Here is a 27,194-nt window from a genome sequence, read left to right on the forward strand (position 1 = left end):
GAGGGTGAGTTGTTGTGTGTGCACCGTGAGGGTGAGTTGCTGTGTGTGCACCGTGAGGGTGAGTTGTGTGTGCACCGTGAGGGTGAGTTTTGTGTGTGCACCGTGAGGGTGAGTTGTTGTGTGTGCACCGTGAGGGTGAGTTTTGTGTGTGCACCGTGAGGGTGAGTTGTTGTGTGCGCACCGTGAGGGCGGGTTGCTGTGTGCGCACCGTGAGGGTGGGTTGTTGTGTGCGCACCGTGAGGGTGAGTTTTGTGTGTGCACCGTGAGGGTGAGTTGTTGTGTGTGCACCGTGAGGGTGAGTTTTGTGTGTGGACCGTGAGGGTGAGTTTTGTGTGTGCACCGTGAGGGTGAGTTGCTGTGTGTGCACCGTGAGGGTGGGTTGTTGTGTGTGCACCGTGAGGGTGAGTTGTTGTGTGTGCACCATGAGGGTGAGTTGTTGTGTGCGCACCGTGAGGGTGGGTTGTTGTGTGTGCACCGTGAGGGTGAGTTGCTGTGTGTGCACCGTGAGGGTGGGTTGTTGTGTGTTCACCGTGAGGGTGAGTTGCTGTGTGTGCACCGTGAGGGTGAGTTGTTGTGTGCGCACCGTGAGGGCGGGTTGTTGTGTGTTCACTATGAGGGTGAGTTGTTGTGTGTGCACTGTGAGGGTGAGTTGTTGTGTGCACTGTGAGGGTGAGTTTTGTGTGTGCACCGTGAGGGTGAGTTTTGTGTGTGCACTGTGAGGGTGAGTTGTTGTGTGCACTGTGAGGGTGAGTTGTTGTGTGCGAACCGTGAGGGTGAGTTGTTGTGTGTGCACCGTGAGGGTGGGTTTTGTGTGTGCACCGTGAGGGTGAGTTTTGTGTGTGCACCGTGAGGGAGAGTTGTTGTGTGTGCACCGGGAGGGTGGGTTGCTGTGTGCGCACCGTGAGGGTGAGTTGTTGTGTCTGGACCGTGAGGGTGGGTTGCTGTGTGTGCACCGTGAGGGTGAGTTGTTGCGTGAGGACCGTGAGGGTGAGTTGTTGTGTGTGCACCATGAGGGTGAGTTGTTGTGTGTGGACTGTGAGGGTGAGTTGTTGTGTGTACACCGTGAGGGTGAGTTGCTGTGTGTGCACCGTGAGGGTGAGTTGTTGTGTGTGCACCATGAGGGTGAGTTGTTGTGTGTGGACCGTGAGGGTGAGTTGTTGTGTGCGCACCGTGAGGGTGAGTTGTTGTGTGTGCACCGTGAGGGTGAGTTGTTGTGTGTGGACCGTGAGGGTGAGTTGTTGTGTGCGCACCGTGAGGGTGAGTTGTTGTGTGTGCACCGTGAGGGTGAGTTGTTGTGTGTGCACCGTGAGGGTGAGTTGTTGTGTTTGGACCGTGAGGGTGAGTTGTTGTGTGTGGACCGTGAGGGTGAGTTGTTGTGTGTGCACCGTGAGGGTGTGTTGTTGTGTGTACACCATGAGGGTGAGTTGTTGCGTGAGGACGGTGAGGGTGAGTTGTTGTGTGTGCACCGTGAGGGTGAGTTGTTGTGTGTGGACCGTGAGGGTGAGTTGTTGTGTGTGCACCATGAGGGTGAGTTGTTGTGTGTGGACTGTGAGGGTGAGTTGTTGTGTGTACACCGTGAGGGTGAGTTGCTGTGTGTGCACCGTGAGGGTGAGTTGTTGTGTGTGCACCATGAGGGTGAGTTTTGTGTGTGCACTGTGAGGGTGAGTTTTGTGTGTGCACCGTGAGGGTGAGTTGCTGTGTGCGCACCGTGAGGGTGAGTTGTTGTGTGTGCACCGTGAGGGTGAGTTTTGTGTGTGCACCGTGAGGGTGAGTTGTTGTGTGTGCACCGTGAGGGTGAGTTTTGTGTGTGCACCGTGAGGGTGAGTTGTTGTGTGTGCACCGTGAGGGTGAGTTGCTGTGTGTGCACCGTGAGGGTGAGTTGTGCGTGCACCGTGAGGGTGAGTTTTGTGTGTGCACCGTGAGGGTGAGTTGTTGTGTGTGCACCGTGAGGGTGAGTTGCTGTGTGTGCACCGTGAGGGTGAGTTGTGTGTGCACCGTGAGGGTGAGTTTTGTGTGTGCACCGTGAGGGTGAGTTGTTGTGTGTGCACCGTGAGGGTGAGTTTTGTGTGTGCACCGTGAGGGTGAGTTGTTGTGTGCGCACCGTGAGGGCGGGTTGCTGTGTGCGCACCGTGAGGGTGGGTTGTTGTGTGCGCACCGTGAGGGTGAGTTTTGTGTGTGCACCGTGAGGGTGAGTTGTTGTGTGTGCACCGTGAGGGTGAGTTTTGTGTGTGCACCGTGAGGGTGAGTTTTGTGTGTGCACCGTGAGGGCGGGTTGCAGTGTGCGCACCGTGAGGGTGATTTGCTGTGTGCGCACCGTGAGGGTGAGTTGTTGCGTGTGCACCGTGAGGGTGAGTTGTTGTGTGCGCACCGTGAGGGTGGGTTGTTGTGTCTGGACCGTGAGGGTGAGTTGTTGTGTTCGCACTGTGAGGGTGAGTTGTTGTGTGTGCACCGTGAGGGTGAGTTGTTGTGTGCGCACTGTGAGGGTGAGTTGTTGTGTGTGCACCGTGAGGGTGAGTTGTTGTGTGCGCACTGTGAGGGTGAGTTGTTGTGTGTGCACCGTGAGGGTGAGTTGCTGTGTGCGCACCGTGAGGGTGAGTTGCTGTGTGCGCACCGTGAGGGTGAGTTGCTGTGTGTGCACCGTGAGGGTGAGTTTTGTGTGTGCACCGTGAGGGTGGGTTGCTGTGTGTGCACCGTGAGGGTGAGTTGCTGTGTGTGCACCGTGAGGGTGAGTTGTTGTGTGTGCACCGTGAGGGTGAGTTGCTGTGTGTGCACCGTGAGGGTGAGTTGTTGTGTGCGCACCGTGAGGGTGAGTTGTTGTGTGTGCACCGTGAGGGTGAGTTGTTGTGTGCGCACCGTGAGGGTGAGTTGTTGTGTGCACACCGTGAGTGTGGGTTGTTGTGTGTGCACCGTGAGGGTGAGTTGTTGTGTGCGCACCGTGAGGGTGAGTTGCTGTGTGCGCACCGTGAGGGTGAGTTGCTGTGTGTGCACCGTGAGGGTGAGTTGTGCGTGCACCGTGAGGGTGGGTTGTTGTGTGCGCACCGTGAGGGTGAGTTGCTGTGTGCGCACCGTGAGGGTGGGTTGTTGTGTGCGCACCGTGAGGGTGAGTTGTTGTGTGCGCACCGTGAGGGCGGGTTGCTGTGTGTGCACCGTGAGGGTGGGTTGCTGTGTGTACACCGTGAGGGTGAGTTGTTGTGTGCGCACCGTGAGGGTGGGTTGCTGTGTGCGCACCGTGAGGGTGAGTTGCTGTGTGCGCACCGTGAGGGTGAGTTGCTGTGTGCGCACCGTGAGGGTGGGTTGCTGTGTGCGCACCGTGAGGGTGAGTTGCTGTGTGCGCACCGTGAGGGCGGGTTGCTGTGTGTGCACCGTGAGGGTGAGTTGCTGTGTGTGCACCGTGCGGGTGAGTTGTTGCGTGCGCACCGTGAGGGTGAGTTGTTGTGTGCGCACCGTGAGGGTGAGTTGTTGTGTGCGCCGTGAGGGTGAGTTGCTGTGTGCGCACCGTGAGGGTGGGTTGCTGTGTGCGCACCGTGAGGGTGAGTTGCTGTGTGCGCACCGTGAGGGCGGGTTGCTGTGTGTGCACCGTGAGGGTGGGTTGCTGTGTGCGCACCGTGAGGGTGAGTTGCTGTGTGCGCACCGTGAGGGCGGGTTGCTGTGTGTGCACCGTGAGGGTGAGTTGCTGTGTGTGCACCGTGAGGGTGGGTTGTTGTGTGCGCACCGTGAGGGTGAGTTGTTGTGTGTGCACCGTGAGGGTGAGTTGCTGTGTGTGCACCGTGAGGGTGAGTTGCTGTGTGCGCACCGTGAGGGTGAGTTGTTGTGTGTGCACCGTGAGGGTGAGTTGCTGTGTGTGCACCGTGAGGGTGAGTTGCTGTGTGTGCACCGTGCGGGTGAGTTGTTGTGTGCGCACCGTGAGGGTGGGTTGTTGTGTGCGCACCGTGAGGGTGGGTTGCTGTGTGTGCACCGTGAGGGTGAGTTGCTGTGTGCGCACCGTGAGGGTGAGTTGTTGTGTGTGCACCGTGAGGGTGAGTTGCTGTGTGTGCACCGTGAGGGTGAGTTGCTGTGTGTGCACCGTGCGGGTGAGTTGTTGTGTGCGCACCGTGAGGGTGGGTTGCTGTGTGTGCACCGTGAGGGTGAGTTGCTGTGTGCGCACCGTGAGGGTGGGTTGCTGTGTGCGCACCGTGAGGGTGAGTTGTTGTGTGCGCCGTGAGGGTGAGTTGCTGTGTGCGCACCGTGAGGGTGGGTTGCTGTGTGTGCACCGTGTGCGTGGGTTGCTGTGTGCGCACCGTGAGGGTGAGTTGCTGTGTGCGCACCGTGAGGGCGGGTTGCTGCGTGTGCACCGTGAGGGTGGGTTGCTGTGTGCGCACCGTGAGGGTGAGTTGCTGTGTGTGCACCGTGAGGGCGGGTTGCTGCGTGTGCACCGTGAGGGTGGGTTGCTGTGTGCGCACCGTGAGGGTGAGTTGCTGTGTGCGCACCGTGAGGGCGGGTTGCTGTGTGTGCACCGTGAGGGTGAGTTGCTGTGTGCGCACCGTGAGGGTGAGTTGCTGTGTGTGCACCGTGAGGGTGGGTTGTTGTGTGCGCACCGTGAGGGTGGGTTGCTGTGTGTGCACCGTGAGGGTGAGTTGCTGTGTGTGCACCGTGAGGGTGAGTTGTTGTGTGCGCACCGTGAGGGTGAGTTGTTGTGTGCGCACCGTGAGGGTTGGTTGCTGTGTGCGCATCGTGAGGGTGAGTTGTTGTGTGTGCACCGTGAGGGTGGGTTGTTGTGTGTGCACCGTGAGGGCGGGTTGTTGTGTGCGCACCGTGAGGGTGAGTTGTTGTGTGCACACCGTGAGGGTGAGTTGCTGTGTGTGCACCGTGAGGGTGAGTTGCTGTGTGTGCACCGTGAGGGTGGGTTGCTGTGTGCGCACCGTGAGGGTGGGTTGTTGTGTGCGCACCGTGAGGGTGAGTTGTTGTGTGCGCACCGTGAGGGTGAGTTGTTGTGTGCGCACCGTGAGGGTGAGTTGTTGTGTGCGCACCGTGAGGGTGAGTTGTTGTGTGCGCACCGTGAGGGTGAGTTGCTGTGTGTGCACCGTGAGGGTGGGTTGCTGTGTGTACACCGTGAGGGTGAGTTGTTGTGTGCGCACCGTGAGGGTGAGCTGTTGTGTGCGCACCGTGAGGGTTGGTTGCTGTGTGCGCACCGTGAGGGTGAGTTGTTGTGTGTGCACCGTGAGGGTGGGTTGCTGTGTGTGCACCGTGAGCGTGGGTTGCTGTGTGCGCACCGTGAGGGTGAGTTGTTGTGTGTGCACCGTGAGGGTGAGTTGTTGTGTGTGCACCGTGAGGGCGGGTTGCTGTGTGTGCACCGTGAGGGTGGGTTGCTGTGTGTGCACCGTGAGCGTGGGTTGCTGTGTGCGCACCGTGAGGGTGAGTTGTTGTGTGCGCATCGTGAGGGTGAGTTGTGTGCGCACCGTGAGGGTTGGTTGCTGTGTGCGCACCATGAGCGTGAGTTGCTGTGTGCACACCGTGAGGGTGGGTTGCTGTGTGCGCACCGTGAGGGTGAGTTCTTGTGTGTGCACCGTGAGTGTGAGTTGTTGTGTGCGCACCGTGAGGGTGAGTTGCTGTGTGCGCACCGTGAGGGTGAGTTGTTGTGTGTGCACCGTGAGGGTGAGTTGTTGTGTGCGCACCGTGAGGGTGAGTTGCTGTGTGCGCACCGTGAGGGTGAGTTGCTGTGTGCGCACCGTGAGAGTGAGTTGTTGTGTGTGCACCGTGAGGGTGGGTTGCTGTGTGCGCACCGTGAGAGTGAGTTGTTGTGTGTGCACCGTGAGGGTGGGTTGCTGTGTGTGCACCGTGAGGGTGAGTTGCTGTGTGCGCACCGTGAGAGTGAGTTGTTGTGTGTGCACCGTGAGGGTGGGTTGCTGTGTGTGCACCGTGAGGGTGAGTTTCTGTGTGCGCACCGTGAGGGTGAGTTGCTGTGTGCACCGTGAGGGTGAGTTGCTGTGTGTGCACCGTGAGGGTGGGTTGCTGTGTGCGCACCGTGAGGGTGAGTTGCTGTGTGCGCACCGTGAGGGTGAGTTGCTGTGTGCGCACCGTGAGGGTGAGTTGCTGTGTGCGCACCGTGAGGGTGGGTTGCTGTGTGTGCACCGTGAGGGTGAGTTGCTGTGTGCGCACCGTGAGGGTGAGTTGCTGTGTGTGCACCGTGAGGATGAGTTGCTGTGTGCGCACTGTGAGGGTGGGTTGCTGTGTGCGCACCGTGAGGGTGAGTTGCTGTGTGCACCGTGAGGGTGAGTTGCTGTGTGCACCGTGAGGGTGAGTTGCTGTGTGCGCACCGTGAGGGTGGGTTGTTGTGTGTGCACCGTGAGAGTGAGTTGTTGTGTGTGCACCGTGAGGGTGGGTTGTTGTGTGTGCACCGTGAGGGTGGGTTGCTGTGTGCGCACCGTGAGGGTGAGTTGTTGTGTGCGCACCGTGAGGGTGGGTTGTTGTGTGTGCACCGTGAGAGTGAGTTGTTGTGTGTGCACCGTGAGGGTGGGTTGCTGTGTGTGCACTGTGAGGGTGGGTTGCTGTGTGCGCACCGTGAGGGTGAGTTGCTGTGTGCGCACCGTGAGGGTAAGTTGCTGTGTGTGCACTGTGAGGGTGGGTTGCTGTGTGCGCACCGTGAGGGTGAGTTGTTGTGTGTGCACCGTGAGTGTGAGTTGCTGTGTGCACCGTGAGGGAGGGTTGCTGTGTGCGCACCGTGAGGGTGAGTTGCTGTGTGCGCACCGTGAGGGTGGGTTGCTGTGTGCGCACCGTGTGGGTGGGTTGCTGTGTGCACCGTGAGGGTGAGTTGCTGTGTGCGCACCGTGAGGGTGAGTTGCTGTGTGCGCACCGTGAGGGTGAGTTGTTGTGTGCGCACCGTGAGGGTGAGTGGCTGTGTGCACCGTGAGGGAGGGTTGCTGTGTGCGCACCGTGAGGGTGGGTTGCTGTGTGCGCACCGTGAGGGTGGGTTGCTGTGTGCGCACCGTGTGGGTGGGTTGCTGTGTGCGCACCGTGAGGGTGGGTTGTTGTGTGCACACCGTGAGGGTGGGTTGTTGTGTGCGCACCGTGAGGGTGGGTTGCTGTGTGCGCACCGTGAGGGTGAGTTGCTGTGTGCGCACCGTGAGGGTGGGTTGCTGTGTGCGCACCGTGAGGGTGAGTTGTTGTGTGTGCACCGTGAGGGTGAGTTGTTGTGTGTGCACCGTGAGGGTGGGTTGTTGTGTGCGCACCGTGAGGGTGAGTTGTTGTGTGTGCACCGTGAGGGTGGGTTGTTGTGTGTGCACCGTGAGGGTGAGTTGCTGTGTGCGCACCGTGTGGGTGGGTTGCTGTGTGCGCACCGTGAGGGTGAGTTGCTGTGTGCGCACCGTGTGGGTGGGTTGCTGTGTGCGCACCGTGAGGGTGGGTTGTTGTGTGTGCACCGTGAGGGTGAGTTGTTGTGTGTGCACCGTGAGGGTGGGTTGTTGTGTGCGCACCGTGAGGGTGAGTTGTTGTGTGTGCACCGTGAGGGTGGGTTGTTGTGTGTGCACCGTGAGGGCGGGTTGTTGTGTGTTCACTATGAGGGTGAGTTGCTGTGTGTGCACCGTGAGGGTGAGTTGCTGTGTGTGCACCGTGAGGGTGAGTTGCTGTGTGCGCACCGTGAGGGTGAGTTGCTGTGTGCGCACCGTGCGGGTGAGTTGCTGTGTGCGCACCGTGAGGGTGGGTTGTTGTGTGCGCACCGTGAGGGTGAGTTGTTGTGTGCGCACCGTGAGGGTGAGTTGTTGTGTGCGCACCGTGAGGGTGAGTTGCTGTGTGCGCACCGTGATGATGGGTTGTTGTGTGTGCACCGTGAGAGTGAGTTGTTGTGTGCGCACCGTGAGGGTGAGTTGTTGTGTGCGCACCGTGAGGGTGAGTTGCTGTGTGCGCACCGTGAGGGTGAGTTGCTGTGTGCGCACCGTGAGAGTGAGTTGTTGTGTGTGCACCGTGAGGGTGGGTTGCTGTGTGCGCACCGTGAGAGTGAGTTGTTGTGTGTGCACCGTGAGGGTGGGTTGCTGTGTGTGCACCGTGAGGGTGAGTTGCTGTGTGCGCACCGTGAGAGTGAGTTGTTGTGTGTGCACCGTGAGGGTGGGTTGCTGTGTGTGCACCGTGAGGGTGAGTTTCTGTGTGCGCACCGTGAGGGTGAGTTGCTGTGTGCACCGTGAGGGTGAGTTGCTGTGTGTGCACCGTGAGGGTGGGTTGCTGTGTGCGCACCGTGAGGGTGAGTTGCTGTGTGCGCACCGTGAGGGTGAGTTGCTGTGTGCGCACCGTGAGGGTGAGTTGCTGTGTGCGCACCGTGAGGGTGGGTTGCTGTGTGTGCACCGTGAGGGTGAGTTGCTGTGTGCGCACCGTGAGGGTGAGTTGCTGTGTGTGCACCGTGAGGATGAGTTGCTGTGTGCGCACTGTGAGGGTGGGTTGCTGTGTGCGCACCGTGAGGGTGAGTTGCTGTGTGCACCGTGAGGGTGAGTTGCTGTGTGCACCGTGAGGGTGAGTTGCTGTGTGCGCACCGTGAGGGTGGGTTGTTGTGTGTGCACCGTGAGAGTGAGTTGTTGTGTGTGCACCGTGAGGGTGGGTTGTTGTGTGTGCACCGTGAGGGTGGGTTGCTGTGTGCGCACCGTGAGGGTGAGTTGTTGTGTGCGCACCGTGAGGGTGGGTTGTTGTGTGTGCACCGTGAGAGTGAGTTGTTGTGTGTGCACCGTGAGGGTGGGTTGCTGTGTGTGCACTGTGAGGGTGGGTTGCTGTGTGCGCACCGTGAGGGTGAGTTGCTGTGTGCGCACCGTGAGGGTAAGTTGCTGTGTGTGCACTGTGAGGGTGGGTTGCTGTGTGCGCACCGTGAGGGTGAGTTGTTGTGTGTGCACCGTGAGTGTGAGTTGCTGTGTGCACCGTGAGGGAGGGTTGCTGTGTGCGCACCGTGAGGGTGAGTTGCTGTGTGCGCACCGTGAGGGTGGGTTGCTGTGTGCGCACCGTGTGGGTGGGTTGCTGTGTGCACCGTGAGGGTGAGTTGCTGTGTGCGCACCGTGAGGGTGAGTTGCTGTGTGCGCACCGTGAGGGTGAGTTGTTGTGTGCGCACCGTGAGGGTGAGTGGCTGTGTGCACCGTGAGGGAGGGTTGCTGTGTGCGCACCGTGAGGGTGGGTTGCTGTGTGCGCACCGTGTGGGTGGGTTGCTGTGTGCGCACCGTGAGGGTGGGTTGTTGTGTGCGCACCGTGAGGGTGGGTTGCTGTGTGCGCACCGTGAGGGTGGGTTGTTGTGTGCGCACCGTGAGGGTGGGTTGCTGTGTGCGCACCGTGAGGGTGGGTTGCTGTGTGTGCACCGTGAGGGTGAGTTGCTGTGTGCACACCGTGAGGGTGGGTTGTTGTGTGCGCACCGTGAGGGTGGGTTGCTGTGTGCGCACCGTGAGGGTGAGTTGCTGTGTGCACACCGTGAGGGTGGGTTGTTGTGTGCGCACCGTGAGGGTGGGTTGCTGTGTGCGCACCGTGAGGGTGGGTTGCTGTGTGCGCACCGTGAGGGTGGGTTGCTGTGTGCGCACCGTGAGGGTGGGTTGCTGTGTGCGCACCGTGAGGGTGGGTTGCTGTGTGCGCACTGTGAGGGTGAGTTGCTGTGTGCGCACCGTGAGGGTGGGTTGCTGTGTGCGCACCGTGTGGGTGGGTTGCTGTGTGCGCACCGTGAGGGTGGGTTGTTGTGTGTGCACCGTGAGGGTGAGTTGTTGTGTGTGCACCGTGAGGGTGGGTTGTTGTGTGCGCACCGTGAGGGTGAGTTGTTGTGTGTGCACCGTGAGGGTGGGTTGTTGTGTGTGCACCGTGAGGGCGGGTTGTTGTGTGTTCACTATGAGGGTGAGTTGCTGTGTGTGCACCGTGAGGGTGAGTTGCTGTGTGTGCACCGTGAGGGTGAGTTGCTGTGTGCGCACCGTGAGGGTGAGTTGCTGTGTGCGCACCGTGAGGGTGGGTTGTTGTGTGCGCACCGTGAGGGTGAGTTGTTGTGTGCGCACCGTGAGGGTGAGTTGTTGTGTGCGCACCGTGAGGGTGAGTTGCTGTGTGCGCACCGTGATGATGGGTTGTTGTGTGTGCACCGTGAGGGTGGGTTGTTGTGTGCGCACCGTGAGGGTGAGTTGTTGTGTGTGCACCGTGAGGGTGGGTTGTTGTGTGTGCACCGTGAGGGCGGGTTGTTGTGTGTTCACTATGAGGGTGAGTTGCTGTGTGTGCACCGTGAGGGTGAGTTGTTGTGTGCGCACCGTGAGGGTGAGTTGTTGTGTGCGCACCGTGAGGGTGAGTTGCTGTGTGTGCACCGTGAGGGTGAGTTGCTGTGTGTGCACCGTGCGGGTGAGTTGTTGTGTGTGCACCGTGAGGGTGAGTTGTTGTGTGTGCACCGTGAGGGTGGGTTGTTGTGTGCGCACCGTGAGGGTGAGTTGTTGTGTGTGCACCGTGAGGGTGGGTTGTTGTGTGTGCACCGTGAGGGCGGGTTGTTGTGTGTTCACTATGAGGGTGAGTTGCTGTGTGTGCACCGTGCGGGTGAGTTGTTGTGTGCGCACCGTGAGGGTGAGTTGCTGTGTGCGCACCGTGAGGGCGGGTTGCTGTGTGTGCACCGTGAGGGTGAGTTGCTGTGTGCGCACCGTGAGGGTGAGTTGCTGTGTGCGCACCGTGAGGGTGGGTTGCTGTGTGCGCACCGTGAGGGCGGGTTGCTGTGTGCGCACCGTGAGGGTGAGTTGCTGTGTGCGCATCGTGAGGGTGAGTTGTTGTGTGTGCACCGTGAGGGTGAGTTGCTGTGTGCGCACCGTGAGGGTGAGTTGCTGTGTGCGCACCGTGAGGGCGGGTTGCTGTGTGTGCACCGTGAGGGTGAGTTGCTGTGTGCGCACCGTGAGGGTGAGTTGCTGTGTGTGCACCGTGAGGGTGAGTTGCTGTGTGTGCACCGTGAGGGTGAGTTGCTGTGTGCGCACCGTGAGGGTGAGTTGTTGTGTGCGCACCGTGAGGGTGAGTTGTTGTGTGCGCCGTGAGGGTGAGTTGCTGTGTGCGCACCGTGAGGGTGGGTTGCTGTGTGCGCACCGTGAGGGTGAGTTGCTGTGTGCGCACCGTGAGGGCGGGTTGCTGTGTGTGCACCGTGAGGGTGGGTTGCTGTGTGCGCACCGTGAGGGTGAGTTGCTGTGTGCGCACCGTGAGGGCGGGTTGCTGTGTGTGCACCGTGAGGGTGAGTTGCTGTGTGCGCACCGTGAGGGTGAGTTGCTGTGTGTGCACCGTGAGGGTGGGTTGTTGTGTGCGCACCGTGAGGGTGGGTTGCTGTGTGTGCACCGTGAGGGTGAGTTGCTGTGTGCGCACCGTGAGGGTGAGTTGTTGTGTGTGCACCGTGAGGGTGAGTTGCTGTGTGTGCACCGTGAGGGTGAGTTGCTGTGTGTGCACCGTGCGGGTGAGTTGTTGTGTGCGCACCGTGAGGGTGGGTTGTTGTGTGCGCACCGTGAGGGTGGGTTGCTGTGTGTGCACCGTGAGGGTGAGTTGCTGTGTGCGCACCGTGAGGGTGAGTTGTTGTGTGTGCACCGTGAGGGTGAGTTGCTGTGTGTGCACCGTGAGGGTGAGTTGCTGTGTGTGCACCGTGCGGGTGAGTTGTTGTGTGCGCACCGTGAGGGTGAGTTGCTGTGTGCGCACCGTGAGGGTGGGTTGCTGTGTGTGCACCGTGAGGGTGGGTTGCTGTGTGTGCACCGTGTGCGTGGGTTGCTGTGTGCACACTGTGAGGGTGGGATGCTGTGTGTGCACCGTGAGGGCGGGTTGCTGTGTGCGCACCGTGAGGGTGGGTTGTTGTGTGCGCACCGTGAGGGTGGGTTGCTGTGTGTGCACCGTGAGGGTGGGTTGCTGTGTGCGCACCGTGAGGGTGGGTTGTTGTGTGCGCACCGTGAGGGTGGGTTGCTGTGTGTGCACCGTGTGCGTGGGTTGCTGTGTGCACACTGTGAGAGTGGGATGCTGTGTGTGCACCGTGAGGGCGGGTTGCTGTGTGCGCACCGTGAGGGTGAGTTGTTGTGTGCGCACCGTGAGGGTGAATTGTTGTGTGCGCACCGTGAGGGTGAGTTGTTGTGTGCGCACCGTGAGGGTGAGTTGTTGTGTGCGCACCGTGAGGGTGAGTTGCTGTGTGTGCACCGTGAGGGTGAGTTGTTGTGTGCGCACCGTGAGGGTGAGTTGTTGTGTGCGCACCGTGAGGGTTGGTTGCTGTGTGCGCATCGTGAGGGTGAGTTGTTGTGTGTGCACCGTGAGGGTGGGTTGTTGTGTGTGCACCGTGAGGGCGGGTTGTTGTGTGCGCACCGTGAGGGTGAGTTGTTGTGTGCACACCGTGAGGGTGAGTTGCTGTGTGTGCACCGTGAGGGTGAGTTGCTGTGTGTGCACCGTGAGGGTGGGTTGCTGTGTGCGCACCGTGAGGGTGGGTTGTTGTGTGCGCACCGTGAGGGTGAGTTGTTGTGTGCGCACCGTGAGGGTGAGTTGTTGTGTGCGCACCGTGAGGGTGAGTTGTTGTGTGCGCACCGTGAGGGTGAGTTGCTGTGTGTGCACCGTGAGGGTGGGTTGCTGTGTGTACACCGTGAGGGTGAGTTGTTGTGTGCGCACCGTGAGGGTGAGCTGTTGTGTGCGCACCGTGAGGGTTGGTTGCTGTGTGCGCACCGTGAGGGTGAGTTTTTGTGTGTGCACCGTGAGGGTGGGTTGTTGTGTGTGCACCGTGAGGGCGGGTTGTTGTGTGCGCACCGTGAGGGTGAGTTGTTGTGTGTGCACCGTGAGGGTGGGTTGCTGTGTGTGCACCGTGAGCGTGGGTTGCTGTGTGCGCACCGTGAGGGTGAGTTGTTGTGTGTGCACCGTGAGGGTGAGTTGTTGTGTGTGCACCGTGAGGGCGGGTTGCTGTGTGTGCACCGTGAGGGTGGGTTGCTGTGTGTGCACCGTGAGCGTGGGTTGCTGTGTGCGCACCGTGAGGGTGAGTTGTTGTGTGCGCATCGTGAGGGTGAGTTGTGTGCGCACCGTGAGGGTTGGTTGCTGTGTGCGCACCATGAGCGTGAGTTGCTGTGTGCACACCGTGAGGGTGGGTTGCTGTGTGCGCACCGTGAGGGTGAGTTCTTGTGTGTGCACCGTGAGTGTGAGTTGTTGTGTGCGCACCGTGAGGGTGAGTTGCTGTGTGCGCACCGTGAGGGTGAGTTGTTGTGTGTGCACCGTGAGGGTGAGTTGTTGTGTGCGCACCGTGAGGGTGAGTTGCTGTGTGCGCACCGTGAGGGTGAGTTGCTGTGTGCGCACCGTGAGAGTGAGTTGTTGTGTGTGCACCGTGAGGGTGGGTTGCTGTGTGCGCACCGTGAGAGTGAGTTGTTGTGTGTGCACCGTGAGGGTGGGTTGCTGTGTGTGCACCGTGAGGGTGAGTTGCTGTGTGCGCACCGTGAGAGTGAGTTGTTGTGTGTGCACCGTGAGGGTGGGTTGCTGTGTGTGCACCGTGAGGGTGAGTTTCTGTGTGCGCACCGTGAGGGTGAGTTGCTGTGTGCACCGTGAGGGTGAGTTGCTGTGTGTGCACCGTGAGGGTGGGTTGCTGTGTGCGCACCGTGAGGGTGAGTTGCTGTGTGCGCACCGTGAGGGTGAGTTGCTGTGTGCGCACCGTGAGGGTGAGTTGCTGTGTGCGCACCGTGAGGGTGGGTTGCTGTGTGTGCACCGTGAGGGTGAGTTGCTGTGTGCGCACCGTGAGGGTGAGTTGCTGTGTGTGCACCGTGAGGGTGAGTTGCTGTGTGCGCACTGTGAGGGTGAGTTGCTGTGTGCGCACCGTGATGGTGAGTTGCTGTGTGCACCGTGAGGGTGAGTTGCTGTGTGCACCGTGAGGGTGAGTTGCTGTGTGCGCACCGTGAGGGTGGGTTGTTGTGTGTGCACCGTGAGAGTGAGTTGTTGTGTGTGCACCGTGAGGGTGGGTTGTTGTGTGTGCACCGTGAGGGTGGGTTGCTGTGTGCGCACCGTGAGGGTGAGTTGTTGTGTGCGCACCGTGAGGGTGGGTTGTTGTGTGTGCACCGTGAGAGTGAGTTGTTGTGTGTGCACCGTGAGGGTGGGTTGCTGTGTGTGCACTGTGAGGGTGGGTTGCTGTGTGCGCACCGTGAGGGTGAGTTGCTGTGTGCGCACCGTGAGGGTAAGTTGCTGTGTGTGCACTGTGAGGGTGAGTTGCTGTGTGCACCGTGAGGGAGGGTTGCTGTGTGCGCACCGTGAGGGTGAGTTGCTGTGTGCACCGTGAGGGAGGGTTGCTGTGTGCGCACCGTGAGGGTGAGTTGCTGTGTGCGCACCGTGAGGGTGGGTTGCTGTGTGCGCACCGTGAGGGTGGGTTGCTGTGTGCGCACCGTGTGGGTGGGTTGCTGTGTGCGCACCGTGAGGGTGGGTTGCTGTGTGCGCACCGTGTGGGTGGGTTGCTGTGTGTGCACCGTGAGGGTGAGTTGCTGTGTGCGCACCGTGAGGGTGGGTTGCTGTGTGCACCGTGAGGGTGAGTTGCTGTGTGCGCACCGTGAGGGTGAGTTGCTGTGTGCGCACCGTGAGGGTGAGTTGTTGTGTGCGCACCGTGAGGGTGAGTGGCTGTGTGCACCGTGAGGGAGGGTTGCTGTGTGCGCACCGTGAGGGTGGGTTGCTGTGTGCGCACCGTGAGGGTGGGTTGCTGTGTGCGCACCGTGTGGGTGGGTTGCTGTGTGCGCACCGTGAGGGTGGGTTGCTGTGTGCACCGTGAGGGTGAGTTGCTGTGTGCACACCGTGAGGGTGGGTTGTTGTGTGCGCACCGTGAGGGTGGGTTGCTGTGTGCGCACCGTGAGGGTGGGTTGCTGTGTGCGCACCGTGAGGGTGGGTTGCTGTGTGCGCACCGTGTGGGTGGGTTGCTGTGTGCGCACCGTGAGGGTGGGTTGCTGTGTGCACCGTGAGGGTGAGTTGCTGTGTGCACACCGTGAGGGTGGGTTGTTGTGTGCGCACCGTGAGGGTGGGTTGCTGTGTGCGCACCGTGAGGGTGAGTTGCTGTGTGCGCACCGTGAGGGTGAGTTGTTGTGTGCGCACCGTGAGGGTGGGTTGCTGTGTGCGCACCGTGAGGGTGAGTTGCTGTGTGTGCACCGTGAGGGTGGGTTGTTGTGTGTGCACCGTGAGGGTGAGTTGTTGTGTGCGCACCGTGAGGGTGAGTTGCTGTGTGTGCACCGTGAGGGTGAGTTGTTGTGTGTGCACCGTGAGGGTGAGTTGTTGTGTGCGCACCGTGAGGGTGGGTTGCTGTGTGCGCACCGTGAGGGTGAGTTGTTGTGTGCGCACCGTGAGGGTGAGTTGCTGTGTGCGCACCGTGAGGGTGAGTTGCTGTGTGTGCCCCGTGAGGGTGGGTTGCTGTTGCGCACCGTGAGGGTGAGTTGCTGTGTTTGCACCGTGAGGGCGGGTTGCTGTGTGCGCACCGTGAGGGTAAGTTGCGGTGTGTGCACTGTGAGGGTGGGTTGCTGTTGCGCACTGTGAGGGTGAGTTGCTGTGTGTGCACCGTGAGGGTGGGTTGTTGTGTGCGCACCGTGAGGGTGAGTTGCTGTGTGCACCGTGAGGGTGGGTTGCTGTGTGTGCACCGTGAGGGTGGGTTGTTGTGTGCGCACCGTGAGGGTGAGATGCTGTGTGCACCGTGAGGGTGGGTTGCTGTGTGCGCACCGTGAGGGTGGGTTGTTGTGTGCGCACCGTGAGGGCGGGTTGCTGTGTGCGCACCGTGAGGGTGAGTGGCTGTGTGCACCGTGAGGGAGGGTTGCTGTGTGCGCACCGTGAGGGTGGGTTGCTGTGTGCGCACCGTGAGGGTGGGTTGCTGTGTGCGCACCGTGAGGGTGGGTTGTTGTGTGTGCACCGTGAGGGTGGGTTGTTGTGTGCACACCGTGAGGGCGGGTTGTTGTGTGCGCACCGTGAGGGTGAGTTGCTGTGTGCACCATGAGGGCGGGTTGCTGTTTGCGCACCGTGAGGGTGGGTTGCTGTGTGTGCACCGTGAGGGTGGGTTGCTGTGTGCGCACCGTGAGGGTGGGTTGTTGTGTGCGCACCGTGAGGGTGGGTTGCTGTGTGTGCACCGTGAGGGTGGGTTGTTGTGTGCGCACCGTGAGGGTGGGTTGCTGTGTGCGCACCGTGAGGGTGGGTTGTTGTGTGTGCACCGTGAGCATGGGTTGCTGTGTGTGCACCGTGAGGGTGGGTTGCTGTGTGTGCAGCGTGAGGGTGGGTTGCTGTGTGCGCACCGTGAGGGTGGGTTGTTGTGTGCGCACCGTGAGGGTGGGTTGCTGTGTGTGCACCGTGAGCATGGGTTGCTGTGTGTGCACCGTGAGGGTGGGTTGCTGTGTGTGCAGCGTGAGGGTGGGTTGCTGTGTGTGCAGCGTGAGGGTGGGTTGCTGTGTGCGCACCGTGAGGGTGGGTTGCTGTGTGTGCAGCGTGAGGGTGGGTTGCTGTGTGCGCACCGTGAGGGTGGGTTGCTGTGTGTGCACCGTGAGCATGGGTTGCTGTGTGCACACTGTGAGGGTGGGTTGCTGTGTGTGCACCGTGAGGGCGGGTTGCTGTGTGCGCACCGTGAGGGCGGGTTGTTGTGTGCGCACCGTGAGGGCGGGTTGTTGTGTGCGCACCGTGAGGGTGGGTTGTTGTGTGCGCACCGTGAGGGCGGGTTGCTGTGTGTGCACCGTGAGGGTGAGTTGCTGTGTGCGCTCCGTGAGGGTGGGTTGTTGTGTGCGCACCGTGAGGGCGGGTTGCTGTGTGTGCACCGTGAGGGCGGGTTGCTGTGTGTGCAGCGTGAGGGTGGGTTGCTGTGTGCGCACCGTGAGGGTGGGTTGTTGTGTGCGCACCGTGAGGGTGGGTTGCTGTGTGTGCACCGTGAGGGCGGGTTGCTGTGTGTGCACCGTGAGGGTGGGTTGCTGTGTGCGCACCGTGAGGGGGAGTTGTTGTGTGCGCACCGTGAGGGTGAGTTGTTGTGTGCGCACCGTGAGGGTGAGTTGTTGTGTGCGCACCGTGAGGGTGAGTTGTTGTGTGCGCACCGTGAGGGTTGGTTGCTGTTTGCGCACTGTGAGGGTGAGTTGTTGTGTGCGCACCGTGAGGGTGAGTTGCTGTGTGCGCACCGTGAGGGTGAGTTGTTGTGTGCGCACCGTGAGGGTGAGTTGTTGTGTGTGCACCGTGAGGGCGGGTTGCTGTGTGTGCACCGTGAGGGTGGGTTGCTGTGTGCGCACCGTGAGGGTGAGTTGTTGTGTGCGCACCGTGAGGGTGAGTTGCTGTGTGTGCACCGTGAGGGTGGGTTGTTGTGTGTGCACCGTGAGGGTGGGTTGCTGTGTGCGCACCGTGAGGGTGAGTTGTTGTGTGTGCACCGTGAGTGTGAGTTGTTTTGTGCGCACCGTGAGGGTGAGTTGTTGTGTGCACACCGTGAGGGTGAGTTGCTGTGTGCGCACCGTGAGGGTGGGTTGTTGTGTGTGCACCGTGAGGGTGGGTTGCTGTGTGCGCACCGTGAGGGTGAGTTGTTGTGTGTGCACCGTGAGTGTGAGTTGTTTTGTGCGCACCGTGAGGGTGAGTTGCTGTGTGCGCACCGTGAGGGTGAGTTGTTGTGTGTGCACCGTGAGTGTGAGTTGTTGTGTGCGCACCGTGAGGGCGGGTTGCTGTGTGCGCACCGTGAGGGTGAGTTGTTGTGTGTGCACCGTGAGGGTGAGTTGCTGTGTGTGCACCGTGAGGGTGAGTTGCTGTGTGTGCACCGTGAGGGTTGGTTGCTGTGTGCGCACCGTGAGGGTGAGTTGCTGTGTGTGCACCGTGAGGGTGGGTTGCTGTGTGCACCGTGAGTGTGAGTTGTTGTGTGCGCACCGTGAGGGCGGGTTGCTGTGTGCGCACCGTGAGGGTGAGTTGCTGTGTGTGCACCGTGAGGGTGGGTTGCTGTGTGTGCACCGTGAGGGTGAGTTGCTGTGTGTGCACCGTGAGGGTTGGTTGTTGTGTGCGCACCGTGAGGGTGAGTTGCTGTGTGTGCACCGTGAGGGTGGGTTGCTGTGTGCACCGTGAGTGTGAGTTGTTGTGTGTGCACCGTGAGGGTGAGTTGCTGTGTGTGCACCGTGAGGGTGAGTTGCTGTGTGTGCACCGTGAGGGTGAGTTGCTGTGTGTGCACCGTGAGGGTTGGTTGCTGTGTGCGCACCGTGAGGGTGAGTTGCTGTGTGTGCACCGTGAGGGTGGGTTGCTGTGTGCACCGTGAGTGTGAGTTGTTGTGTGCGCACCGTGAGGGCGGGTTGCTGTGTGCGCACCGTGAGGGTGAGTTGCTGTGTGTGCACCGTGAGGGTGGGTTGCTGTGTGCGCACCGTGAGGGCGGGTTGCTGTGTGCGCACCGTGAGGGTGAGTTGCTGTGTGCGCACCGTGAGGGTGAGTTGCTGTGTGCACCGTGAGGGTGAGTTGTTGTGTGCGCACCGTGAGGGTGAGTTGTTGTGTGTGCACCATGAGGGTGAGTTGTTGTTTGTGCACCGTGAGGGCGGATTGCTGTGTGCGCACCGTGAGGGTGGGTTGCTGTGTGCGCACCGTGAGGGTGAGTTGCTGTGTGCGCACCGTGAGGGTGACTTGCTGTGTGCGCACCGTGAGGGTGAGTTGCCGTGTGCGCACCGTGAGGGCGGGTTGCTGTGTGTGCACCGTGAGGGTGAGTTGCTGTGTGCGCACCGTGAGGGTGAGTTGTTGTGTGTGCACCGTGAGGGTGAGTTGTTGTGTGCGCACCGTGAGGGTGAGTTGCTGTGTGCGCACCGTGAGGGCGGGTTGCTGTGTGTGCACCGTGAGGGTGAGTTGCTGTGTGCGCACCGTGAGTGCGGGTTGTTGTGTGCGCACCGTGAGGGTGGGTTGCTGTGTGCGCACCGTGAGGGTGAGTTGCTGTGTGCGCACCGTGAGGGTGAGTTGTTGTGTGCGCACCGTGAGGGCGGATTGCTGTGTGCGCACCGTGAGGGTGGGTTGCTGTGTGCGCACCGTGAGGGTGAGTTGCTGTGTGCGCACCGTGAGGTTGAGTTGTTGTGTGCGCACCGTGAGGGTGAGTTGCTGTGTGCGCACCGTGAGGGCGGGTTGCTGTGTGTGCACCGTGAGGGTGAGTTGCTGTGTGCGCACCGTGAGGGTGGGTTGCTGTGTGCGCACCGTGAGGGTGAGTTGCTGTGTGCGCACCGTGAGGGTGACTTGCTGTGTGCGCACCGTGAGGGTGAGTTGCCGTGTGCGCACCGTGAGGGCGGGTTGCTGTGTGTGCACCGTGAGGGTGAGTTGCTGTGTGCGCACCGTGAGGGTGAGTTGTTGTGTGTGCACCGTGAGGGTGAGTTGTTGTGTGCGCACCGTGAGGGTGAGTTGCTGTGTGCGCACCGTGAGGGCGGGTTGCTGTGTGTGCACCGTGAGGGTGAGTTGCTGTGTGCGCACCGTGAGTGCGGGTTGTTGTGTGCGCACCGTGAGGGTGGGTTGCTGTGTGCGCACCGTGAGGGTGAGTTGCTGTGTGCGCACCGTGAGGGTGAGTTGTTGTGTGCGCACCGTGAGGGCGGATTGCTGTGTGCGCACCGTGAGGGTGGGTTGCTGTGTGCGCACCGTGAGGGTGAGTTGCTGTGTGCGCACCGTGAGGTTGAGTTGTTGTGTGCGCACCGTGAGGGTGAGTTGCTGTGTGCGCACCGTGAGGGCGGGTTGCTGTGTGTGCACCGTGAGGGTGAGTTGCTGTGTGCGCACCGTGAGGGTGGTTTGTTGTGTGCGCACCGTGAGGGTGAGTTGTTGTGTGTGCACCGTGAGGGTGAGTTGTTGTGTGCGCACCGTGAGGGTGAGTTGTTGTGTGCGCACCGTGAGGGTGAGTTGTTGTGTGTGCACCGTGAGGGTGAGTTGTTGTGTGCGCACCGTGAGGGTGAGTTGTTGTGTGCGCACCGTGAGGGTGAGTTGTTGTGTGCGCACCGTGAGGGTGAGTTGTTGTGTGCGCACCGTGAGGGTGAGTTGCTGTGTGCGCACCGTGATGATGGGTTGTTGTGTGTGCACCGTGAGGGTGAGTTGCTGTGTGCGCACCGTGAGGGTGAGTTGCTGTGTGCGCACCGTGATGATGGGTTGTTGTGTGTGCACCGTGAGGGTGGGTTGCTGTGTGTGCACCGTGAGGGTGAGTTGCTGTGTGCGCACCGTGAGGGTGAGTTGCTGTGTGTGCACCGTGAGGGTGAGTTGTTGTGTGTGCACCGTGAGGGTGAGTTGTTGTGTGCGCACCGTGAGGGTGAGTTGTTGTGTGCGCACCGTGAGGGTGAGTTGCTGTGTGCGCACCGTGATGATGGGTTGTTGTGTGTGCACCGTGAGGGTGAGTTGCTGTGTGCGCACCGTGAGGGTGAGTTGCTGTGTGCGCACCGTGAGGGTGAGTTGCTGTGTGCGCACCGTGATGATGGGTTGTTGTGTGTGCACCGTGAGGGTGGGTTGCTGTGTGTGCACCGTGAGGGTGAGTTGCTGTGTGCGCACCGTGAGGGTGAGTTGCTGTGTGCGCACCGTGAGGGTGAGTTGCTGTGTGTGCACCGTGATGATGGGTTGTTGTGTGTGCACCGTGAGGGTGGGTTGCTGTGTGCGCACCGTGAGGGTGAGTTGCTGTGTGTGCACCGTGAGGGTGGGTTGCTGTGTGTGCACCATGAGTGTGAGTTGCTGTGTGCACCGTGAGGGTGAGTTGCTGTGTGCGCACCGTGAGGGTGGGTTGCTGTGTGCGCACCATGAGTGTGAGTTGCTGTGTGCGCACCGTGAGGGTGAGTTGCTGTGTGCGCACCGTGAGGGTGAGTTGCTGTGTGCCCACCGTGAGGGTGAGTTGCTGTGTGCGCACCATGAGTGTGAGTTGCTGTGTGCGCACCATGAGGGTGAGTTGCTGTGTGCGCACCGTGAGGGTGGGTTGCTGTGTGCGCACCATGAGTGTGAGTTGCTGTGTGCGCACCGTTACGGCGGGTTGCTCTGCGTAGACTGTATTGCCTTTGAACAATTACCAAACTCCATTCCGTTAAGTTTCGGAATGTTTTTGTTCGTTTTCACTGTGGGCCCTTTGCCTCATAGCCACTGGGGTAAGTATCACTGGAATTGTGCTGACCTAGATATTGTTCACCGTAAGCACCATTGTCATCATGATCCTGCTTTTTGTTCCATCACGCAGGCATGAGTTGGGCCCAAAATGTAGCAACCTGGGAAAGAGCTATCATTGTAAGAGGTCTCCAAACAGAATTCTGAATTTGGACAAGTTTGCAGGGAAGTAAATTGAAATGCGTAAGCTTAAAGAGGGAACTAACCCCAGCTGGGGATGGATTGGAATGGTAATTGAAATGATCATGCATTCTAGTGAAAAGGCAGTTGAGGTGAGAGGACTGAACTGATAACTTTCTCTCGGTGATGTTTATGTCCTTGTCTTTCCTTGGTGAACGTGGTGATCAAGCCACTACCCGAGGCATCAGCACTATGCATGGAGACAGAAGTCAAATCTCATTGATCTTCACAAGTAACGAGCATGTGTGAATGCTGTAAAATATCTTTGCACTGAAGAACAGGCCTTAGACATGTACACTTCCTTGAGAATGAGTCAGTGTGACTTTGGAGGGCACAAGACCATCATTTAAACAATAAGGCTTTGACTCATAATACATGGAGAAACTGACTTTAAAATGGTGACAGTGAGCTGTCGTGTAAGGAGAAAACAGAAATGATCCTCCTGTCACTTTACAGAACTGTCTGGCCCTTGACTATTTGCTTGCAGCATACTGTTCTTGGGCCCAAGTTGCACCTACATTCCAGACACTTCAGACAATATTAGATTACTTACAGTGTGGAAACAGATCCTTCGGCCCAACAAGTCCACACCGACCCGCCGAAGCGTAACCCACCCATACCCCTACATTTACCCCTTACCTAACACTACGGGCAATTTAGCATGGCCAATTCACCTGACCTGTACATCTTTAGACTGTGGGAGGCAACCGGAGCACCCGGAGGAAACCCACGCAGACACGGGGAGAATGTGCAAACTCCACACAGTCAGTCGCCTGAGGCGGGAATTGAACCCGGGTCTCTGACGCTGCGAGGCAGCAGTGCTAACCACTGTACCACCGTGCCGCCCACAATATAACTAACCTAGTGGATCACACCCACCTGGGGGAAGATAAGGTCTGGCAGGAAGGGAAGCAATTTCATGATAATAATCCCCTGGAGTGGCTTGGATGGCTCCTGGGTGGTTCTTGGGACTCCTACCTTTTACGTGCCTTCATCATATCCGTTGCTATCGTTAATTGCTTGTTGCATGTTCTGGCTGCCTTTGACTTATGACTGTGAGAGTTATGCTGGGTGCCAGTGTTCATACTGATAAGACAGTAGAGCATCCACCAATGGAGGACACCAAGACATTTGTAATATGGCTGTAAGTGGTCTGGAATCCATGGTTCACCATGGTCTCTGACCATCAGAGGTGACTGAAGTAGAGTAAACTGGGATAGTTGACCAAATTTGTCAAACATGCTTGGATATTTGACGGCATTTTGTGATACATTACCAAGTAAAACCACAAATTCAAACCAGGCGGAACTCCAACTGTTGCTGCAGTATCAGCAGATCACACTGACTTGGCTCATACCCATCAAACATTCTGGGGTTTTCTCAAGAACTATTGTGAACATGATAAAAAATGTATCATCACTGGAACGCAAAGATATAAAACCTGCTGAATTTTGTAATTGGAGAGGCAACTTGGTCAACAACTACGTTTGGGGTTAAATCTCACTCGTCCCAAAAGCTTTAGGGAAATAAACTGAGTCTGATTCACTGCTAAGTCGTTTTGGTATCATTTTACCTCCAATAAGAAAGTGCCAGATCTGTTGAAAGAATTTACTTTTGTTGGTAAGGTTTACTCGTGTACTGGGAGGAATAGGTCAAGAAATTAAGATTTTAAGGGATATGGGAACAAGTTAGTCTTTGATGATAAGAGATGAAGAGGATTTAAGAATCAGAGTAATGCAGTTATACAGGGCCTTGAGTATTGTGTGCAGCTTTAGTCTCCTCGTCTGAGGAAGGACATTCTTGTTATTGAGGGAATCCAGCCGAAGGTTCAAGTCACCTCTCTTCCTTCTTCTCTCAAGTGCGAAAAGCACAAGCTCCCTTCATTTTTCTTCACAAGACATGTCCTCCAGTCCAGGCAGCATTCTGGTAAATGTCTTCTGCTTGTCTCTAAAGCTTCCACATCCTTCCTAAATGGGGTAACCAGAACTGAGCTCATTATTCCAAGTGTGGTCAAACCATGTCTCTATAGAGCTTCAGCAAATAGAGATAGAGGAAGCTGATGTGCTGAAATTTTTGACAAACATTTAGATTGACAAGTCGCCAGGGCCAGACCAGATTTGGCCTCAGCTGCTTTGGGAAGCGAGAAATGTGATTGCTTTGCCACTTGCAAAGATCTTTGCATCCTCGCTCTCCACCGGAGTCATACCTCAGGATGGGAGGGAGGCAAATATAATTCCTCTCTTCAAGAAAGGAAATAGGGAAATCCCCAGCAATTACAGACCAGTAAGTCTCATGTCTGTCGTCTGCAAGGTGTTAGAAAGGATTCTGAGGGAAGAGCATGGCTTGATTAAAGGCAGTAAGCACGGCTTTGTGAGGGGCAGGTCATGCCTAACAAATCTTATTGAGTTCTTTGAGGATGTTACTAGACGAGTTGATGAGGGTCGAGCGGTGGATGTGGTGTATATGGACTTCAGCAAGGCATTTGATAAGGTTCCCTATGGTAGGCTCATTCAGAAGGTCAGGAGGAATGGGATACAGGGGAACTTAGCTGTCTGGATACAGTCTGTGGGGGGGATGACTTACCAGGGGTAAGTAACGGGGCTCAGGTCTCTGGCACGGAGCCTGTCCCCGTTACTCAGAAGGGAAGGGTGAAGAAGAGCAGAGCAGTAGTAATTGGGGACTCGATAGTTCGTGGCACAGATAGGCGGTTTTGTGGGAACGAGAGAGACTCACGTTTGGTATGTTGCCTCCCAGGTGCAAGGGTACGTGATGTCTCTGATCGTGTTTTCCGGGTCCTGGAGGGGGAGGGGGAGCAACCCGAAGTCGTGGTCCACATTGGCACCAACGACATAGGTAGGAGTGCTGAGGATGTTAGACAGGCTTTCAGGGAGCTAGGTTGGAAGCTTGGAGTTAGAACAAACAGAGTTGTTGTCTCTGGTTTGTTACCCGTGCCACGTGATAGAGATTCGAGGAATAGGGAGAGAGAACAATTAAATGCGTGGCTTCAGGGATGGTGCAGGAGGGAGGGGTTCCAGTTTTTGGATAACTGGGGTTCTTTCTGGGGACGGTGGGACCTCTATAAACAGGATGGTCTACACCTGAACCTGAGGGGAACCAGTATCCTTGGGGGGAGGTTTGCTAGTGCTCTTGGGGGGGGTTTAAACTAACTCGGCAGGGGCATGGGAACCCAGATTGTAGCTTCAGGGTGCAGGGCCTGGAGTGTAGGGAGGTGAGGAACATGGCATCAATTTCCAAGGAGGGTGCCTGTAAACAGGGAAGTGGCTTGAAGTGTGTATACTTCAATGCAAGAAGTATACGAAATAAGGTAGGTGAACTTGCAGCGTTGGTTGGTACCTGGGACTTCGATGTTGTGGCTATTACGGAGACATGGCTAGAACAGGGACAGGATTGGCTGTTGCAGGTTCCGGGATTTAAATGTTTTAGTAGGTTTAGAGGTGGGGGTAAAAGAGGGGGAGGTGTGGCATTGCTTGTCAAAGACAGTATTACAGCGGTGGAAAGGACGATGGATGAGGACTTGCCATCTGAGGTAGTTTGGGCTGAGGTTAGGAATAGGAAAGGTGAGGTCACCCTGTTAGGAGTCTTTTACAGGCCTCCTAATAGTCCTAGAATCATTGAAGAAAGGATAGGGAAGGTGATTCAGGAGATGAGTGACAGTAATAGGGTGGTTGTTATGGGGGACTTTAACTTTCCTGATATTGATTGGGAAAGCTATAGCTCAAGTTCGTTAGATGGGTCAGTGTTTGTTCAATGTGTGCAGGAGAGTTTCCTGACACAATATGTAGACAGGCCAACAAGAGGTGAGGCCATACTGGATTTGGTTCTGGGTAACGAACCAGGCCAGGTGTTAGAATTAGAGGTAGGTGAGCACTTTGGGGATAGTGACCATAATTCGGTGATTTTTACACTCGTGATGGAGAGGGATAAGTGTGTACTACAGGGCAAGAATTATAGCTGGGGTAAGGGAAATTATGATGCGGTGAGGCATGACTTAGGATGTGTGGCTTGGAAAAGTAGACTCCAAGGCAAGAGTGTAAATGATATGTGGAACTTGTTCAAGGGGCAACTATTGAGTGTCCTTGATAATTATGTACCTGTCAGGCAGGTAGGAAAGGGTCGTGCGAGGGAGCCGTGGTTTAATAAGGAATTGGAATCCCTTGTTAAATGGAAGAGGGCGGCCTATCTCAAGATGAGACGTGAAGGTTCAATTGGGGCGATTGAGAGTTATAGGGTAGCCAGGAAGGACCTGAAGAGAGAGCTAAAAGCAGCAAGGAGGGGACATGAAAGGTCCTTAGTAGATAGGATTAGGGAAAACCCTAAGGCTTTCTATAGGTATGTTAGGAATAAAAGAATGACTAGGGTAGGAATAGGTCCAGTCAAGGATAGTAGGGGGAAGTTGCGTGTGGAGGCGGAAGAGATTGGGGAGACAATGAATGAATACTTTTCTTCAGTATTCACTCAGGAACAGGGCATTGTTGTCGATGAGAATACTGAGGCACAAATAAGTAGAATGGATGGCTTTGAGGTATGTAGAGAAGAGGTGTTGGAAATCCTGGAAAAGGTGAAAATAGATAAGTCCCCTGGGCCTGATGGCATTTATCCTAGGATTCTCTGGGAAGCAAGGGAGGAGATTGCAGAGCCATTGGCCTTGATTTTTATGTCCTCTTTGTCTACAGGAGTAGTCCCAGAAGACTGGAGGATAGCAAATGTGGTTCCCTTGTTCAAAAAGGGGAGTAGGGATAGCCCTAGTAACTATAGGCCGGTGAGTCTCACTTCTGTTGTGGGCAAAGTCTTAGAGAGAATTGTAAGGGATAGGATTTATGCACATCTAGATAGGAATAATGTGATCAAGGATAGTCAGCATGGTTTTGTGAAGGGCAAGTCGTGCCTCACAAACCTTATTGAATTCTTTGAAAAGGTGACGAAGGAGGTTGATGAGGGGAAAGCGGTAGATGTGGTATATATGGATTTTAGTAAGGCGTTTGATAAGGTTCCCCATGGTAGGCTACTGCAGAAAATACGGAGATATGGCATTGAGGGTGAGTTGGAGGTTTGGATTAGGAATTGGCTGGATGGAAGAAGACAGAGGGTAGTAGTTGATGGCAAAGTTTCTTCATGGAGTGCCGTCACTAGCGGTGTTCCGCAAGGATCTGTTTTGGGACCATTGCTGTTTGTCATTTTTATAAATGACCTGGAAGAGGGGTTAGAAGGTTGGGTGAGCAAGTTTGCGGATGACACGAAAGTCGGAGGAGTTGTTGACAGTGAGGAAGCATGTGGCAGGTTACAGCAGGATATAGAGAAGCTGCAGAGCTGGGCAGAAAGGTGGCAGATGGAATTCAATGTAGCTAAGTGCGAGGTGATTCACTTTGGGAAGAATAACAAAAAGATGGGGTACTGGGCTAATGGTCGGATACTTGGTAGTGTGGATGAGCAGAGGGATCTTGGTGTCCATGTACACAGATCTCTGAAAGTTGCCACCCAGGTAAATAGTGCGGTGAGGAAGGCATATGGCGTACTGGCTTTTATTGGTAGAGGAATTGAGTTCCGGAGTCCTGAGGTCATGATGCAGTTGTATAAGACTCTGGTACGGCCGCATCTGGAATATTGTGTGCAGTTTTGGTCGCCATACTATAGGAAGGATGTGGAGGCATTGGAACGGGTGCAGAGGAGGTTTACCAGGATGTTGCCTGGTATGGAAGGAAAATCGTATGAGGAAAGACTGAGGCACTTGGGGCTGTTTTCACTAGAGAAAAGAAGGTTTAGGGGTGACTTGATTGAGGTGTACAAGATGATTAGGGGGTTAGATAGGGTCGACAGTATGAACCTTTTCCCGCGTATTGAGTCGGGTATTACAAGGGGGCATAGCTTTAAATTAAGGGGGGGTAGATATAGGACTGATGTTAGGGGTAGGTTCTTCACTCAGCGAGTCGTTAGTTCATGGAATGCCCTGCCAGTAACAGTGGTGGACTCTCCCTCTTTATGGGCATTTAAGAGGGCATTGGATAGGTATATGGAGG

General features: G+C 57.4%; 1 long non-coding RNA gene across 1 annotated transcript in view; it reads right to left on the reverse strand.

Moving 5' to 3' along the window:
- Positions 1-22,753: 22,753 nt before the first annotated feature.
- The window catches only part of LOC148152297 (uncharacterized), a 57,618-nt gene continuing 53,177 nt past the window's right edge, over positions 22,754-27,194 (reverse strand). The window contains exon 3 of the long non-coding RNA XR_015760544.1: positions 22,754-23,126. This is a non-coding gene — a long non-coding RNA (uncharacterized LOC148152297). The remainder of the gene's footprint in view (positions 23,127-27,194) is intronic.

Source organism: Chiloscyllium plagiosum, unplaced genomic scaffold (genome assembly GCF_037043375.1).
Source record: "Chiloscyllium plagiosum isolate Xiang-an unplaced genomic scaffold, Cpla_swu_hap1 HiC_scaffold_1, whole genome shotgun sequence".
NCBI lineage: Eukaryota > Metazoa > Chordata > Chondrichthyes > Orectolobiformes > Hemiscylliidae > Chiloscyllium > Chiloscyllium plagiosum.